The sequence below is a fragment of the Miniopterus natalensis genome, chromosome 3 (genome assembly GCF_054644295.1).
Source record: "Miniopterus natalensis isolate mMinNat1 chromosome 3, mMinNat1.hap1, whole genome shotgun sequence".
Taxonomy (NCBI): domain Eukaryota; kingdom Metazoa; phylum Chordata; class Mammalia; order Chiroptera; family Miniopteridae; genus Miniopterus; species Miniopterus natalensis.
The window spans coordinates 84,779,664-84,799,383 of NC_142083.1; positions in this window are offsets into that span (position 1 = coordinate 84,779,664).

Below are 19,720 nucleotides of genomic sequence, written 5' to 3' on the forward strand. Positions count from 1 at the left end.
TTCCAATAGCTGCTAGGCTGCTGGTTTTCACTATGGTTGCACCCTATTGGTTTTTAAGGCTGTCCTGGGGGTAGGGGGAGAGGTTTGAATGGGGCAAGTTAAATGCCAGAAAGCTTTCTGTTCTCAATTATATTTAGCCGTTTTTCTTGAATAACTGCTCCTTAGATTGTTGCAAGTCTTTGGTTAATTTCCAGAGTTCTGAAAAGGTTGGTTTTTGACAATTTTTACTAGTGTTTATTATATGGAAGAACAGATTTATGGAGGTTTCTACAATTCCATTTCCACTGATGTCCCTCTGATGGATGTTAAATCTGAGTCTAAATGCTTTACTTTTGTCATCATTTTAAAAAATGTCTCTCTCATTAAACTGGGCATTGCACAAGGGCAGTAATTCAATATTTCTTATTTACCATTATATCCCTCTGCCGACTACAATGCCATGTAACAAGCATGCATTACATATTTGATAAGCCAAAGAATGAATGAATGAGTGAATGAATGAATGTTCCCCATAACCAGCCAAGAGTTAAACCCAATGAAACTTTAAAACTAAGCAGTTATCTTAATCAGGTTAGGTCTTCTTGCTGCATGTCCTCTATTCTAAAATGCAGTAACTTGTAAGATGCACCATCAGTTCAGACACTAAGGAGGGAGAAATTAACATTTTAAATGCCTAAATCAATTGTGTGTCACATCCCAATTTGAGAAATGTTTTAAAAATGTGAAAAAATGTGGGCCTCAAATTTGGAAATGTGGCAGTATTTCTTGTCATGTAGAAATGGAAACTGAGGTTCAGAGATCTGTGGCAATCATCCCCAAATCACATGATCATCCTGCAGCAGAGTCAGATGTTAACTAAGGTCTGATTGCAAGAATGGTATCCTTAGCCATGAATCTATGGGGGAAGTAGTTCAGGAGAGTAGCTAGACACCCAAACTCTGGAGTCAGAAACACTTAATCATCTTAGGTGTCGCTTCATGAACGCTAGGAACTGGGGTGAATGGCTGACCAGGGCCCACTTCAGGAAACCACAGTCTGAAATTTCAGTTGTCCCAGATCTCAGCAGCGTGACCCTCATTCCTGCTATTGAGATGGTGCTGCTTGTACCTGGGTGTCAGGGTAGGAGTTATGCTGGGCCATGCCACAGCCTCTTTTGCCTCATGAGGGTTGCAGTTAGGCCTAAGGTTCTGTGCTTGTACCGTATTTACTAGAAGGAAGCTGTCACCCAACTTAATCCAAAGTAAAGTGAACATAAGCCCCACAGGGATGAGGCTCTCATCTGTCTTGAATACCCTTAGCTACCCAGCACTCAGCAGATGCTCATTGAATGAATGAAAGACATTGGGTATTAACAACTCTGAGGTTTCTAAAAAATTTTTTCAATAAAAATAAAGTGCATAAATATTAAAAATAGAAATAATAAATAGAGTAAAAAAATAAATAAATGACACACAAAACAAAACTCTGAGGTTTCCGTCAGCCACCTCCAGCTCAGAGTGTCCTACTGACCTAGAAACTTCCACAAGCTGACTGGGGGATGCAAAATTCCAGGGGTCCACAAAAGGAAGGTGGGAATATGATCCCTCCCCACCCCACCCAGCTCTCTTTCCTAAGGACACACTTTGCAGCAGTGGCAATATATCAACCACAGTCAGGCATTTATATAGTCTTAAATTCTATGTATCACCTCACCAAGCTCACAGTAGGTTCTCAGTATATACAGGGTGTCCCCTGCAAAATGTATATACTCTTTAATAGCTGATAGCTCAATTTTGAAAATGAAATGTATTTTAATAAATGCTGCCTTTATAATTATTTGAAGTGTGTGTACACATTTGGGGAGGACACCCTATATGTAAATTGAATGGACTGATGCAAAACTGAAGATGTCAAGGGAGGAGCAGGTCTTTGGTCACGAAGGTCCAGCCTGAGCATACCCCATTCATCGCTGACCTCACTTGGGCCCCTCAACACGGGCCCCGCTGGCCTTTACACGAAGCTAGAGCTGGGAGGCAAACGGCAGTGGCCGCACCCTGGGCTCCCACGATGGAACCACCCAGTCGGTTCCACCCTACACCCGACGAATCGTGACTCCCCAGGGGATTCCAATATGCAGCCGGGGCTGAGAATCATAGGAATACATATCATCTCCTTCGGAGGGTCTCAAAGTTTAGATTTGTCAGCTTCCATTGGAGAGCTTGCTTAAAAAATCTGGATTCCAAGAATCCACCCCTACACCTACTGGCTCAGAATCTGGATATTTTAGCCACTCCCCCAGTTGACCAATCGAAGTGAGAACTGGTCTGGCTTTATCTTTTCATTGACCTTGGGAAGAAGCAGTAGCTCAAAGTGGAAAAGACTTTTCCAAATCTGTATCTCTCAAGTACCGGTTTCTCCCACTCAACACAGTGCTTAACCATAGTAGACACAGAAGAAATGTTTGAGCACTGAATAGTGATTGAAGGACTTTTACCTTCTTAAGGGAGGCAGTATCTCACTGGGATTAAATTAACAGGCTCTGGAACCAGACCTCCTGGGTTCAAATCCAACTCTGCCATACACTAGCTTTTCCACTTTTGCTCAGTTACCTAACACTCTGCCTCCATTGTCCCACCTATATTATGGGAATTATAATAGAAGCTACGTCCTAGAGTTGTAAGGATTAAATGGAGTTAATTCACTTAGTTGAGTTGGCAGAATTAACAAGGAAAAATTAACTTACTTATACTAAAAGATTATTTGTTGTTTATCTGAAATCCAGTTTTACCTGGGTGCCCTATATTTGTATTTGCTAAATCTGGCAACCCTATCACTGAGAACAATGCCCATCTAGTGTTAATAAGTGTTTGCTATTTTTTTAAAATTTTTTATTATTGAGCCCATTCTATTGCAAGCCTTTTCCTCAGCGTAAAGAGCCCTTCAACACCTTATTAATTTGGTTTCTGATAATATTAATGCATGACCATCCAGAGGGTAGGTTATAGCTTTTCATTACTAAGCAAACACTCCCTGAAAAATAACATACATTTATGTTAAAAACGAGATCATAGTGGGAACACTTGAAATAGTTAGCTGAACAAGATGTTTTTATGAACCTTCACATGGTTGAGAAACTCTCATTTCTGCACAGGTAGGATAATTATAAACTATTTTGTACTTGAAAGAAGGTCCACTCAGCAACACCTTCTCCAGCCAGTTCAGGTGAACACTATTGGCCTCAGGAAAATAAACCCTCATTAATAGAACTTCCTTTTATTTTCAAGATGGTGTTCAAAAATCATCACTTGAATCCTGGATCTACTACGAATTAACTGCGTGTCTTTGGGTCAAGGCATTTTGCATTTCAGTTTTCGTTTCCTCTCTTTGAAAATGGGGCCACCATACCATACAGTCTCAGAGATTCCTTTAAGGGCCATTGACTCTCCTCCCCATTTCCCACGGAGGTCTGCGTCCAGAGCAGGAAAGGCCACCAGCAGGGCCGGGAGGGCCATGTGTGTTTGCAAATAAAGTTACCTCAGTTGTTACTAGCCCAAGAGTAAAAGCAGACAGAGCCTGTGGTCACGGAGCCCTGGGCTGCACCTTGGAATCAGCTGGGGCTTTAAATGCTGGCACCAAGCCTCCACCCGCAGAGATGCGGACCCACGCGGCTGGGCCTGGGAAGGGGTCAGACGCACCTCCGCTGCCCCGGTGTTGCTGGGCCTGAGAACTACCGGCCTAGCTGGCCCCAGGAGCTCAGTTTTTGTCCTTAGCTCATGGTCCTCTCCTATTTCCCCCAAATCCTCCAAGATGAGGATTACAGGGTCCCAGCACATTGCTCCAGATCACTGGTTTTCATGGGGGCATGGCTCTGCCCGTTCTGGTGCAATTAGCAGGAGGAGAGAGCCCCACAGAGGCCCACGCAGGGTGGTGGCAGCAAGGTTTTGCCTCGCTGTTCCCTCTGCTTCTCCTGGCCGAGCCTCTGTCTCAGCTCCTCTCACTCTCAGGCCACCGGGAAGCAAAGCCCCGTGGCCTCCCCACACTGTGACTTCCAGCTCTCACTGCCCAGGGGGCATTCTCCTCAACCCAGCCATTCAGCACATTTCATTTCCTTGATTACTTAGAAATATTTTGATGTACGGAAAAGTATAGACTTATTTAATAAACTAGAAAGAAACCAGGATGGACAAATGCCCGGGCTTTGTTCGGACTCTCCTCTGTGATCTCCAATCGCGCCTTTCATTTTCTCCAGGGTGTTACCAAATGCTGAAATTAGTGAGCACTAATTTCTAATCGTTGATGTTATAGCCTTTTTAGATATGCCAATGTTAATAAGCAACATAGGATGTTGTTGTGTGTATTTTTAAAACTTTACGCAAATGGAATCACACTCAACGCACTATTCTGCAGCTTGCTTTTTTCATTCGGCATTTTGTTTGAGATTTATCTAAATTCAGTTTATTCATTTTAACAGCTGTCTAGTATTAGATTATGTAAATCTCTAACCCTTTATCTGTTCTAGTACATTTTATTTCTACCAACATGACATTTAGAATATTTCCAAACACAGATATTCACATATAAGTGATCTGACTGGCTAAAGAGTCTCCTCTCTAGCAGGAAAAACTGATTATAAACCCTATTGTGTGTATATTCATTTATACACAGTGCACTTATCCCACTGTCAATCATGTGTTAGACATCCATAAAGCTCAATTTCTTTCTTAATTTCAAGGAAAAGTACATATTACCAGAAGTTCTGATACCTTCTCATATTCCAGTGGGATCTCTTGTACACATCCCGCTTTGGAGGCCACTGTTCTAACCAAATGTATTTTGTGTATTTATAAGTTAACCTAATGTTTTTCCAAGATTAGAGAGAATTCCCCAGTTAGAGAGAATCCTTGGATCAGTGCAACCCATCCCTTTCCCACCAGCTTCAAGTGTCTTTTAAGCCTCCCCTCAACATTACAAGCCTACCCTGCTTTCCGCACATTCTTTCCCCCTCATCTGTAACTGCCCGCCCCAGGCTTTAAAAACTGTATAACCCAGTCCTGTCCAATTCCCGTTGGTTTTTCTCCCGATGGCTATAAATCACATTCCCTTCGATTCGCATGTTTCCTGTGTGTCTCGGTGAGCCTGATATAGTGTGGGGTGGGCTGTTGCAACTCCTTGGATAACAGTTACAAGTAAGAGCCTACCTGTGTTACCAGAGGTCCTTGAAAGTCCCCTTTTCCCATCTCAGTGCATCAGAAGCCACCTCTGGCTCCTCAGAGGCTGGAAAACTTGTTGCAAAGTCAGCCCCATGATTCCACGTACTAGTGCTCGCTGCTCGGAGATGGCTGATTAGAAATGCCTTTGCAGGGGATCTCAGCTCAGTGGTAAGGGCTTGTGGATTGACTTGGTTGATTAATCATTTGCAGCACAGGGGGGAATTGACTGCGTGGTTTTTGGAGAAGGTGTTTCTGAATGATAGATGATTGCAGCCATTGGCAATACAGATTTGGATTGTAGTTGAGACCTAATGGCTGGGAAGATGGTAGGACACCCAGGGATAAATGAGGGCTCATTAGCAGGTTCGTGTTCTCAGTTCTAATTTTAGGGAGGGAGATGAAGACCAGCTCAGTTGGGTGTGTGCATCTGTGTATGCGCCCGCTTACTGTGAGAAGGAACTTCACTTTCTTGGCCCGTTCTGCTAGCTGTGTATGTTGTGTTAGGATTGGGAGCCACGTTTCCATTCCAAGTGATGCAAAGTTTGATAGAAACTGGATGATGAGTTGACAGGCTCTGGGTTCAAATCCTTGGTTTCCCACTTAAAGATGTGAATTTGAACCAACGGATTAACTTCTCATCTTGGCATTTTGTTCTGAAAAATGGGGAAAATGATACTATTTTCCTCTTATCATTGTGAGGATTTAATAGGGAAATGTCTGTAAAGTGCCTGGCACAGCACAAGAGCTTAATAAATGGTACCCACAGGTGGCATCTTCCTTTCCTCTGTTTATGTATTTATTTTGCCTGAATTCAGACCTCAGCACAACTGGGTTCCACAGAGTAAGCTCTGCATGGTGTCTGCCATTCAATGAGTACTCAACAAGCGGTCGCTGCAAAAAGTATGATCTCTGAGTGGTTTTGGCAATTATTGCTGGACATTTACTCAGATGTTCACCCTGGTAGTCAGTTTAATTCTTCAAGTTTAAATTTTGTTGATTGGAACTCCTTGTTGTACTAGTGACAGATGGTTTTTGAGGTTTTAAAGATCTCTTAGAGAGGAGATGAATCATTTATAACTAACTATTATCTCAGATTTCTACAACCCAGATCTTTGTTACTCAAAGTGTGTTCTAGGGACTGGTGACATTGGCATCACCTGGAAGCTTGTTATAGATTCAGAATCTCAGCACTGCCAAGCCTATTGAGTCAGAATCTGTATTTTAAGAAGTCCCTTAGGTAATTTGTATGTGCAATAAAGTTTAAAATGTATTTGCCTAAATGTTTATACTGCTTATGAAAACACATTTCCGCTCTCCTTAGATAGGTGTCCTCTGTGCATAACACCTCTCTCTATAGCAGATACTATCCCAAAGCAAGTGGATCAGAGGTTCAATGTCACCTTAAACCACTGCCTGTTGAGTAACCTGCAAGATCTTTTCAAGTGACATGAGCCACTTAAGCAAGATACTGGATACTTTTGCCAGAGGATGAGTAACTGGTGGCAGTTTTGTACACCCATTTTCCACATGGCCTTTAGACGATCCACAATTTGCTGGACCCGCTGGGAGACAAAATTGCCAACATCACACACCGTGTGATGATAACAGCAAAGTAGGGGCTGTATGAATTTCAAATCAAGGCAATGTAGAGGATCTCAGTGGGTTTTTATTTTGTATGAGATAAAGCTTTCCTTGGGGGCCATTTCCTGTGGACTCACTTCACTGTTGCCCTTGATTTCCCCAGAGGTTTACATACACAGGCTGTCCATGAGGTCCGACAAACAGATACAAAGCTGGGGGTTGTTCCTGACATCATTTTCATCATCACCATCATCATCCTTTTGGGAGCATAGCTGTATCCCAAGGTCCTTGTACGTTACCCTCCGCTCCTGCCCCCTTCGTTGGCCCTAACCCCACGCTGTTCACTTTCCCATTCTTAATACCCACCCAAGGACTGAACTCCTGACCCTGACATGACTGGCAGCCCGCTCAGTGAGCCTGGTGCTCCGACCGAAGAAAACCAGATGCAAGTGCTTTCGTTACAATTGTCCCTTGCATCAATCAAAAAATGATTAGTTTCCAGGGAAGGAACCCATTCTGAGAGCACAGTTCTTTAGATATTGGGAATCAAGCCTCGTCCAGAGGCTCTTCAAAGAATGAATGAAATATGAAATAATCTTTCAGGAGCCTCTTATCATTAAATTGTCTGTTTAATAAAAATATTCCCTGGTGTTCATTATAATTGGGTATTGTCTGTTTAATATTGTCTATATGACATATTGTCTGTTGAGTAAAAATACTGGTGTTAATTATATTTGGGTGAAAAGAATCATCTTGCATGCTCATTGAAAGACACAAACCATCCAAATTCTTGAGTTGAATGAATGCTGAATGAAGGAACATCTCTTGTTGCTTGTTCTAAATTTGCTTTTCTTATCTCCGTGTGATTCAATGTCTTCGGCAAAGAAACAACTGCTTTTCCCTCCTTGGAGCATGTGAACATCAGAGACTAGCCTCTCCTCCCTCCCCTGATTCTGGTCTGTTTCATAGTTTTGTTAAGGACCTAGAGGACACGGACGTTTTAGAGGAAGCCCGGGCTAGTTCTAAAAGGCAAAGCACATTGTCAGTGTGGTGCTGAGCCAATGGCAATAAAAACAAGGGACATGTCTAGTGTGGAGGTTCCCAAACTAGGCAGGTTTGTATTTTGTTTTATTTTTAGTATACAATTGTAACCCCATACCTTAGATCGGGGGTCCTCAAACTTGAGCATGCATCAGAAATCACAAGGAATGATTGCAAAAAATACTGATTACTGGGTCCTGTCCCCTGAGTTTCTGATACAGGTCAGGGAAGGCCTGAGAATGGGCATTTCTAACAAGTTCCCAGGATATGCTGATGTTGTTGGTCTGTGGACAGCCCCTTGAGTGCTCCTGCCCTCGAAATCCTGAATCAGAACCCTCTGATACCCTGAGACTTGAGAGGCACAGGTCTCTCATGCCTGCTGTGGAGCCATGCAGCCAGGAGCTTAAGGCCGCAGTGCAGTGCGTGCTTCTTCCAAAGACAGCGCAGTGCTAGACTCAGCACAGAGGCGCAGTCAAGGCTGGGCCCTGCTGGCCTCCGGAGCCCGATCCTCCCTGATCCCCCAGCCCCGCTCTCTGTCCCAGCTCTACCGCATCACTTACAGTTCCCCCAGATCAAAACTGTTCTGCTCCTTCATGCTTCTGCCCACAGTTTCTCACCTGTTCGGAACCTCCTCCCCACGTCTCTGTTCATCCTTCAAAGCTCAGTTCAATGCCCTGTTCATCAGGGTCACCCTCCCCTAAGGAGACTTAGTCTTTCTTCAGGAAACATCTGTCTCTCAAGGAAATTACAGTCTGGCGGGAGAGTCATGAAATGAGCAGCTCTAAATTATGATATTGCTTCTGTATTTTGCTGGGTCTTATACATAGTTCAATGTTGAGCTGATTACCTAGCATAAAATAGTTGTTTTCTGTGCCTGATTCTCCCCTTAGACTGTGGCCCTGTGGAGGCCAACTGTACATCACTTCATCTCTGGGCACCCAGGGCCCACAGAGAGGTGGTCACATGGTTCAGCTGTACATCATTTCATCTCTGTGCACCCAGGGCCCACAGAGAAGGGTCACATGGTTGAGTACTTTCTAAATGTTTTCTGAGTTCACTCATCATAGCTCTCCTTCCCTAATGGATTACAGTCTTATGTTAACACAAGTGCAGCAGATGTGGAAACCTTAATTATATTATTAGTTGGCATTGGGATTACTTCCATATGTAGGGGCTATTTTTGTTTGGAGGAATTCCTCGAGAAGTCACTTGGGGTTTGAAGAAAAGCTCAGAGCACTTGGACTTTGAGGGGAAAAAAATAAGTCAATGAAAGAAAAGGCTATGTGGTTCTGTGTGGGGAGATGAAAGGAAGGCAGCATTGCTCCTGGGCTGGAGAGAGAAGGAATATAGAAGAAAGGGAACTAGAATGGGGAAAGTGACAAGCAAAAGAGACCAAGAAAGATGAGAAACTGCATTTCAGTATTGCTTTGGTCTGCCCTGGCACACCAACTCACCATAAAACTCACCAACTCACAAACGCCTTCTGCAAGCGCTTTGGTTGGTGTTGCTTTTGGGAAATAAAGGAAGAGGCTGAGTTTTGTGTCTGGGTCAGTACAATGAGGACCGGAGCCAGGATTCATGGAACAAGATGATCTGAGAGACAAAGCGATTTAGCTGAGTTGGGATGCTGCTCTGTGCTGGACAGTCTTCTAGAACTGAGAGTACTGCAGTGAACAAAATGGGAAAGTCCTTGATCCCATGAGGTTTACGTGAAAACACTGAATATAACTGGCATGCCGAGTTCTAAGAAAGAAAATATAGTCGGGCAAGATGATGGTGTGATGAAATACATGATGGCCGAGGAAAACCTCTTTGAGGACAAGATGCCGATGCAGAGACGTGAAAGAAATGAGAAGTGAGTCGTAGGCTATCTGGGGTACGAGGCCGACAGGCATAGGGAACAAGAGAGAAGGCCCAGAGATGGAGGACACTTGGCCAGATTGGGAACAGGAAGGACGACAGCGTCTCTGGAGCAGTGTGAGCTCAGGGAGCAGTGGAAGGGATGGGGTCAGCCAGGCGGCAAGGGGCTGATCACGTGGGTGCTGAATGGCAAGGAATCTGGATTCTGGCCTGAGAGGGGTGGGATTTGGGACAGGGAGTCAATGAAGGGTCTGGACAGGACAAGTGACAGGTTCTGACCTGAGATTTTAAAGGTCTTTGCTGACTCTGTTGGAGCATGAATTCTAAGTGGCAAGGGTGGAGGGGAGGAGACCAAATAACCTCAAAAATTAATGGAAATCTTGAGGAAGGCTCTGAACTTCCCTTGACCATGGCACTGGGGTTTATGCCCGTGTCTTGTACATTGCATGCAACTGGGGACCCCCTTGACGTCTGGATTTACAACTACTGATACTTCTACCATTAGTTACTATTACTACTACTACTACTAATATTACTACTGCTACTATTACTACTGCCTTTGCTGCTGCTAGTTCTATAGAGTAATAAACATTTACTACGTGGCCGAAACACCGAAGAGTGATCTGCATATATAAACGATCTCATTCACTTCTCTCAACAAACCAGTGGGGAGGAGCTATTTTTAATCCATATGTTACATCTGAGGAAACTCATGCTGGGACATGTTCAGTGAGTCAAGGTCATACCTATTAAGTTTTGGCAATGGGGCTTGACCTTAGGCCTTTCTGACTCCAAGTCCTCAATCTTTACCACTACTTGGTAATGACAAGAGTGAACATGTAAGGGTTAATGCAAGCAATGCATACGGGAAGAAAAACCAGTTAAATAAAGGCTGGTTCATTCTGTAAGTCATTTGCATGAGACTACTGCACAAAAGAGGAGACTTTATTAGCATGGCTGAAGGCAGAAGGTCAGAGGCCCTGGGAGAGGGAGAGAGTGGAGATGATGGAGTGGGAAGGAACAGGTGGGGGTGGGATGCCCTGGGAGATGGACAGGTGGACAAGCAGAGTGGTTAAGAACATGAGCTCTGCAATTAGGAGCTGGATCAACACTCCAGGTCCCCACTTCCACACTCAAACAACCTTGGGCAAATTCCTTGACCTCCTGTGTCTTGACTTTGCCATCTATAAATGGGAATAAAAATAGTACCATACCGACAGGGATGTAAATGAGATAAAGCACGTAAAGTTCAGAAGATGCTTAGCATGTAGCAAACGCTCAACAAGGTTCGCCATTATTAATTTAGAGAGACAGATAAAAATGGAGAAGCGTGTAGGATTTGGTGATTGACTAGAGGCTGAGAAGAAGATCGCCCCCAGCTTTCTGGGTTAAGCAGAGGAGATATTGGTACCATTAATTAAAAAGAATGAATGACCGTGGTAGAGAACCAGGCTTTTTCATGACAATGCAAAAGTGTTCGCTCTAGAGAGACAGTAGTCTTATTTGTCTAAGGATGAAAGAAAGAAAAAGATGGGCAGAGAGATATAGAAGAAAAGATGATGGATTTTCTGTCTTTAAGGGGTAAATTGAATTTTCCATGAGTGTGGGAAATGAAGCAGAAAGAGTGACTTTTAGAAAAAAGAAGAATATTTAACATAGCTAGGCTGTTCGTTTGAATCTCCCAAAACAGAGCCTGAGATAAGACTTGGGTGCAAGTATTTATTTAAGAGGTTATCTCTCCAAGTAGGAATGAAGGGATAGAGCAAGTGAGGTGAGAAAGGAAGGAGATCGGATTAGGGGATGTTATTGAGCTGATTCCCACTACAGGGAGAGCATCCTTCTGGGACCCTCTGAGTAACTGTGTAGGGTGCACGTCAGAGTGGCCCCTCTGATGGCCGGCAGGTCCTGGCATTTAGCCACTGACTCTGTCTCCCACTGGCTGAGGGTTGCCGTGTCGGCATTAACCGCCCTGTGTTTCCAGGCTCTGCTTAGAAATGGACACTGAATAATAAATTTCAGATCTTACAAAAATCCTGAAATGTCTAAGTACTGTTAGTGCCATTTGATATATGAGGACCCAAGGCTCGGAAAGTGAAAGTAAGCTGGAAAACTGGAGTTTAAATTCCATATCAGATGGCATCCAAAACTTAAATTCTTCACCGCCCACTACACTGTCAGTCTTCAGCAAAGAATTCTATTAAAATGAAAATGGCAATGGCATTAATGGGCCCCCTCTCCCCAGTACTAATTATTGGAGTTGTGCTGAATTATTGTTCACCAGACCAGGACCTAAAAATACCCATTTCTTGAGACACTGGACACGCAGAATCTCAAGAGAAAAATGAAAGCCACAGAGAATCTGAAATTGGATATTCTCCAATGGATGAGGTCCCATGAATGGAAATTGCATTTCTCAGCCCAATCAAGAAATTCTTTACCTCCAGGAATACGTAGCTATTAAGATTCAAGGCTTCTAGCCTTGAAGGAAGAATTCCAAAAATTCCATTTGTAATCTGTTTAGCTCAGCATTGTGCCCAGTGAGTCGAGGTATCTTTCTGTTTTCCTCATTCTGACAGGTCTTTCTGACACTATTTGGTCCTAAAACACCTTGTCTTCCAGGCCTGTCAGTCATACTGGGAATGCGCAGAAAACAGCAAAGAGAACAGGCATTACAGTTCCATTGACATCTGAATTCAGAGCCCTCAACTGTCTGTTGTAGGCCAGGCAGGTGACGGAGAGGGTTCCAATCCTTCTTAACCCGGGACCTTCCACTGGCTGGTTGAAGTACTTAGAATTGTGCTGAATTTGTGAGATTTCTGAAAATAGAATCAGGTTCTCTTATGATCTTTGTGTCCTGAAAGATGAGAAGGAAAGGAAAGGGGAGAGGAGGAAATAGAGAAATTTAATGAGCATTTACTTATGCCAGCTACATCCTTATAAATTATTTCCTTTCATTCCCACATGTTGGCAATAAGTCTACGAAAATTAGGGTGACTTTTTAAGGTTCAAAAACTCATGCTCCAAGCCAAGATTGGAATTTAGGTGGCTGACTTCAAGTCCAGATGGCAAATATAGCATCTCCTGCTGCCACTTTCTCTCCTGCCCCTGGCAGACATCACTAATCAATCAGGCCTTTTGTTCCACTATTGCAGGATCCTTCTCACTTCAGGGTCCCAGGTAGTCACTACCAATGGAGTAGAGAGTAATAAGAGCTGATTGATATCCTTCCCACTTACCAAAGATTTGCTGGCAGAAGGAAGGTTCTCCCTCTTCCAGCTTGGCCATGCCATCACAGAGGCATACCATTCCTGTCCAGGCTAATCTGAAAGGTCATCTCAAGACATACAGTGGCCCCTGCATTCCCGCCATGACCCCCCATTTATGGTAATGAAGAGTGCCGCGTATAACTATACTCCCATCACCCACCAGCAACCACTGATGGTAACACGTGAACGCGTTTATTTTCAGTCTCTTCTCATGTCAGTCATTTTGCTCTTGACTTGAACTTAATTGCGATCATACTGCAGCTGCATTTCAAAATCTGCCTTTTTCATGGAACATCACAGCTAAAGCATTAAACAAACTCCCCTATCATAAAAGCTCCCCATTTGTTCATTTTGATTTCTGCTCCAGATATATGAAATCACAGAAACGAGGCCATGCACTCCCTTCTCCCATTCTTTGCACCTGTGGCTACATGCTGTTCTGAAGGACACGTAAGAAATGGACATCGCCAGCTCAGCTGTGCCTGGGGTGGGGGAAATCTGGAAGAATCTCTTTCAGTCGACTCTTCCCCCCTCCGCACTCACGATCAATATTTATCTCTCCAGCCTCCACTGCTATCAGTAAAACATTGTATTTGGGCAGTAGCCAGAAGGACCGCGGCTGGTTCATCACCTCTTGTCACCCCCTCCCTCACTCCTTCCAGCAGTGGGTTCGGGAAAACTCTTCACAGGACAGCAGCGTCTGCTCTGGTACCGCAGCTCCCGTGTTTGATCTCATTTTTCTTGCCTGGAGCTTGTATTTCAGACTAGAGTAAATTATTTACCGGTGTTAGCAACCAAGTCTTGTGTTATTCAAAATACAAACCTGAAATATCGGAGCAATCAGGACTCGCCAGCTGACACTATTTATGCTTTGCAGATATAGAGACAGATCAAAGGATGAATCATGATTATTCCAACACATTAAGTTTTCCAAGGGAGAGAGGGAGAGATACTGTTTTCTGTGGTGACTATGAACTTCAGGGGATATCCAGCAGCTGCGGCAGGTGTCCACTTCCCCCAGGCCCATCACAGCCTGGGAGAGGTGGGCGGTCAGGACCTGAGGCTGACTGCGAAGCGGCCCTGGCTTCCTTCCCCTGCGGCTTAGCCTCCTTTGAACATCTGTGGTGCTCGTTTCCTACTCCTGCTCATCACAGTGTTGTTCTTGTTTTCGGTCTCCTTTCTCTTGTGCCACCCGCAAGTCCTGAAGGGTAGGAAATACAGAAGAGTGTGTGTACAATGAAGCAGCTACCATTTGCCCTCCTGGGAGCTCTCACAGGCTGGAAGCCTGCTCTGTCTACCTCCTGAGCAGCTTCCTTTGAGATGGAGAAAAGTGCGTGACGAGGGGCAGGCCGTGTGGGCAGGGGGCGCAGAGGCTGGGCTTTGCAGGGACCGACATAGATCTGGGTTTGAGACCTGGCTCTGCCTCTTTTTGGTGTGTGACCTTGAAAACGTCAGCGAATCTCTCTGATTCCCAATGACCTCATGTGTGTATTGGGGTTGTTATAAAAATTGATTGGACTCCCGGCCGGGTGTGGCTCAGCGGTTGAGCATCGACCTATGATCCAGGAGATCGTGGTTTGATTCCTGGTCAGGGCACATGCCCGGGTGATAGGCTCAATCCTCAGGAAAAACAAAAAATAAAAAATTTGATTGGACAATTCGTATTAAAAAATTTACTTCTCTAAATACTTTAGCATAGTGCCTGCACATCAGGGCTCAGTAAATGCTAGTTATTGTTAATGCTGGGGGCACCTACAAGCCTTTTGTATGTCCAGAAAGCACTATTGGAGGAAGAGGCTGGGGATAGCATGTTCCTGGAACAGCTGGTGGTTCTGTATAAGATTAAGTCTTCCTCACTCTGACCTCACCAAAGTGTCTTTGAGAGAATAAAGAGGGAGTCTACGTAACAAGGAGAAAGGTCTTAAAACCAGCCACTCAGTGGCCCATTCTCGGTTAGTACTCAGTGTTCGCCCTTTCCCTCACCTCATTCATCCCAGCCCCGGCCCCCGGGAAGATAAGCTCGGCGGCATCTGAGACCAGTCTTGGAATGACTTGTGCCTCTGGAGCCTGAAGGCACAGCTGGGAAGAGGCCAGTTCTGCAAGTGCCTCCGCCTTTAGGACGCAGAGTCACAGATCTGACTCTCAGAGGACCAAGCCCAGAGGCTAGCTGGGTCCCAGGTTCAGCTCAGTGGATGCACTTGTGTATCTATCAGTTTAAAGGGCCTGTGTTCACTCTCCTATTAAGTCATGCCTCAGAGCCTGACGATCGTGTGCTCTGAAAAGCTGTAGGCGTCTTCATTACGTGAAGATCTTATGACATCGCAGCTACTGGCGTAAGCTGTCCCTTCATTCGCTGTGCCTTTAGGGGAACCCAGGCGGGTAGCTGGGTGATCCACTAAGTGAGCCACAGCAGAGTCACTCTGAAGCTATGAAATTACTCTAAGCTGGTCACCCTCCACTTCCTTGTATATTCTATATACCTTGGGGATTTTGCAGCCCTTTTGGGACTCTGTTTTCCCTATCTATTGAATGGACAGAATGTCTTAGCTCTTTTCTTCTAGGGGAAGCCTAAAGGGTAGACATCTCCTCTGAGGTCCTTACTCTAGTATAATGACCAAGAGCATAAGGATCGGGTCAGGTTTCATGGGCTTGAACTCAGGCTCTGTCATTTATTGGCTGTGTAATTTGGGACACATAAGTTCACCTTTCTGTGCCTTCAGTTTCCCCATCAATAAAATGAGAATTATAATAAGATCTGTATCATAGGCGCTCAACAAAGTTACTATGGCCATTTCTACTGTTACCATTATTGTTAACATCATTAGTATATTACCCGATTTGAAGGCAGATGGAAGTCGCCTTTAGAAAATAATATTGAAATTTGCAATAAATCCATAGAGTCCTCAGAAGAAAGGGCATGGAAAGGGAAGAAGGAAAAAAACAGTGAAAGGATAATGGGAAAAGACAAATTTTCAGCACTCAAAATCATTTCTAGCTATTATGTTGTAATTTTTCCTCTATATGTAAATGTAATATATAATATATAATATATAATATATATATAATATACATATAATATATATGAATCCTTAGTAGATGAATTATTATAACACCAACATCTAAGTGGTGACCCAATACAGACCTATTGGCTAGGTCTCCATTTCCATCACTCCCCTCCTTACCCATCCATCCTCGAATGCAGTGACTGCTCTGTGATTCACACTGAGTGAGTTTCTTGGGTGATATCATTAAAAGTATAATAATTCCTGGGCTTTCCTGGGAATGGAAAAGTACATACTGGTAATGGAATTGTCATTTGTCTCTGCCAATAGTAATGTTTTGAAAGGCTTGGCTGTGAGTAAACCTAAGGCTGTGGCAGAGAAGGGCATGGTCTTCCATGCCCTGGACTCATTTTATAAGTTGATTTTTGCTTTTGTACTATGACAACATGGATTAATTTCATCCAAATTATCCTTTTCTCCTTGTTAATTTACTGTGTTTTTCTGAACACTTTCCCATGGATTAGTATTGATGGCAGGAATGCTTGGACAACCCAATCAATACAGCAAAAGCTTTCCTAGGTGTGTATTGATGCTCTTCTCCTATTGATCTAATTAAAGATAATAATTCCTAATCTAATTAGTTCAGTTAGCCTTTCTGTCAGGATAGTTCTGACACTTGCAGACATGTAAGCACCACAGCTAAACTGCTTTGTGGTAACAAATTGCAATTCTGAAGGAACTGGCTTTCAGGGTACAAATATCTGAATCAACTAGGACTTTATAAGATTTCCCCCTTTTTAGCAATCGATGCCTCAATTTCTTCCAAGACTTTCTCTGCCAAGAACCATTTTGTGGAACATGTTTTCAATTCTTGACTTGAGTGTGCAGGATATAGGGTGTAGCAGCTGGTGACTTAATTCTTTAGTTAAGATGGTGACGAGCACTTTCTTTTATGGCACAAGAGAGAAAAAGAAACAAATGGGGAAATGCGAAGGTGTTAAGAAAGCAAAGTATCTAAGATCTAGACCCCATGTTAAGGGGTTGGCTTTGGGGAGAGGGGGATGAGATCAGTAGAGCTATTGGAAGCTTTGGAGACTTGTCGATAGCAAGATTTCTCACCTGAAGTTCTCCAGTGTCTCAGTTAAGCATGAAGTCAGGTCATTATGTGAGGTGAGGGTGGATTAACGGCAATGGTAACAATAACAACAACAAGAAGAATATTAACAATAACAATAGCCAACATTCATTGAGTGCCTCCCATGTGACAGGTAATATTTTAATCATTCTGTACATGGTAACTCTTAACCTTCGCAGTGACCTTGCAAAGTTGGATTGGATCTTGCAGAGCAGAAAGCAGACTCAGTAGAAAACCATCATGGGATATAAAACAAGTATCCTGGTTCTATTTTCTGTCTAATTTTTTTTTAGCAGCTCAAAGAAGGCAGATGGCTTATGGCATGGATGATTGGGTTTTGCTAGGCAAATATGGTGGAAAGAGAAAAGAAATTAAGGCTATTGGGTAAGTTGGCATTTGGAAGCAGGTTATTATAAGTGAAGAGCCATGAAATAAGAATAAGAATGGGAATGAAAAGAAGACAGGGCTTCTTTTCCAAAGTATATAAAGAACTTATGCAACTCAACTCCAGGAAGACAACCAATCCGATTAGAAAATGGGCAAAGGACCTGAATAGACACCTCTCCAAAGAGGACATGCAGATGGCCAAGAGGCAGAGGAAAACATGTGCAATGTTGCTAATCATCAGAGAGAAGCCGATTAAAACCACGATGAGGTACCACCTCACACCTGTCAGAATGGCTCCATCAACAAATCAACAAACCGCAAGTGCTGGCGAGGGTGTGGAGAAAGGGGAACCTTGGTGCACTGCTGGTGGGGATGCAGACTGGGGCAGCCACTATGGAAAGCAGTATGGAGGTTCCTCAAAAAATTAAAAATGGAGCTGCCTTTTGACTCAACAATCCCATTTCTGGGAATATCTCCTAAGAATCCTGAAACACTAATCAGAAAGAAAATATGCACCCCTGTGCTTATAGCAGCACAGTGTACAATAGCTAAGATCTGGAAACAGCCCAAGTGCCATCAGTAGATGAGCGGATAAAAAGCTGTGGGACATTTACACCGTGGGATACTATGCGGCTGTAACAAAGAAGGAGCTCTTACCTTTTGCAACAGCATAGAGGGACCTGGAGAGTATTATACTAAGTGAAATGAGCCGGTCAGAGAAAAGCAAATTCCATATGATCTCACTTCTATGTGAAATCTAATAAACAAAATAAATTAACGAACAAAATAGAACCAGAGGCATGGAGGCATGGGACAGACTGACAGCTGTCAGAGGGGAGAGGGGAGGGGGCACTGGATGAAAGGAGGTAAAAAAATCAGCCAAAGGACATATATGCATAACCGGACAACAGTGAGGTGATGGCCAGAAGGAAGGGGGCACAGGGGCTGGGTGGAGGTGGGCAAAGGTGGGGGACTGGGGGTATCTGTAATAGTGTCAATAATAAAAATAAAGTTTTTTAAAAAGGAAGAAGGTGCTAACGGATGCAGAGAGTGTGGTGGTGTCAGTGTCGTAGGGTCATAGTAAAGCTGAAGAAATCTTGTATTAGAGTCAGTGGCTCTCAGGCTGGAAGAATAGGCATTTTCAGCCACAAAGCAGGAAGCTGGCATGCGTGATGTCTGCAGGTGGGACAGTGCTCAGGGACGATACGGTCTCAGGTGTGACCCTGAGGCGGTAGCTGAGGAGTAGGGGAGGTGAAATGATAGACATGATCATAATTTTGGAAAAATGAGCACTATGGGAGGGGGCAAGCCTGGCAGCAGGGAGGCTATTGGAAAAGGCTTTGAATCATCCCGGAGAGAGATCGTAACAGCTTGGCTAGGATGGCGGCAGCAGGGTACAGGTGAGGGAGCAGGGGAACCGGGGGGTGCTTAGCAGGTAGGAAGGTGAGCGAACTCAGTGGGTTTGGCTGAGTGGGGGCCAGGGAAAGACATGAAGCAAAGTGATGAAGCCCGCTTCTAAGTTCTGTTCCAGCCAGCTGGGGGAATGTGCATTGGGTCCCGTCACAAAGAAAGGACCGGGAAGGACAGAAACGGTGAATCCAGAGCAGACACGCAGAGTTGGAGAGACTTTAAAAGGTTTAAGATAAACCAAGGTTTCTCTGCCATATACAGACCTGGCTTTCATTTTTTTCAAATAATTTTTTTTTATTTTTCAGTTACAGGTTAACAGTCAATATTATATTAGTTGCAGGTGTACAACGTAGTGGTTAGACATTTATATAACTTACAAAGTGAGACCTAGACGGTATGACTCAGTGGTTAGAGCATTGGCCCAAGGACTGCAGGGTCCTGGGTTCGATTCCTGCCAAGGGCACGTACCTCAGTTGCAGGCTCGATCCCCGGCCCCAGTCAGGGCGGGTGAGCGAGGCAACCAATCGATGTGTCTCTCTCCCTCTCTCTCTTCCCCTTCCACTCTCTCTGAAAAGCAATGAAAAAAAATACCTTTCAGTGAGGATTAAAAAAACAAACAAAATGATCCCCTGATAAGTCTAGCACCCATCTGACTCCGCACAGAGTCACTACAATATCATTGACTATATTCTCCATGCTGTGCTTGGATGTTGCTTTTAATGTTTGCTCTCCTGGAAGGAGAGTTTTAAATTTGACTAGGTTACTAATGAACTCAAATAAGGCCTGTGGGAGGAAAGAATATTCAAAAATGGAGAAATGAATGCAAAAGACAGAGAAGGTGGAGAAGGT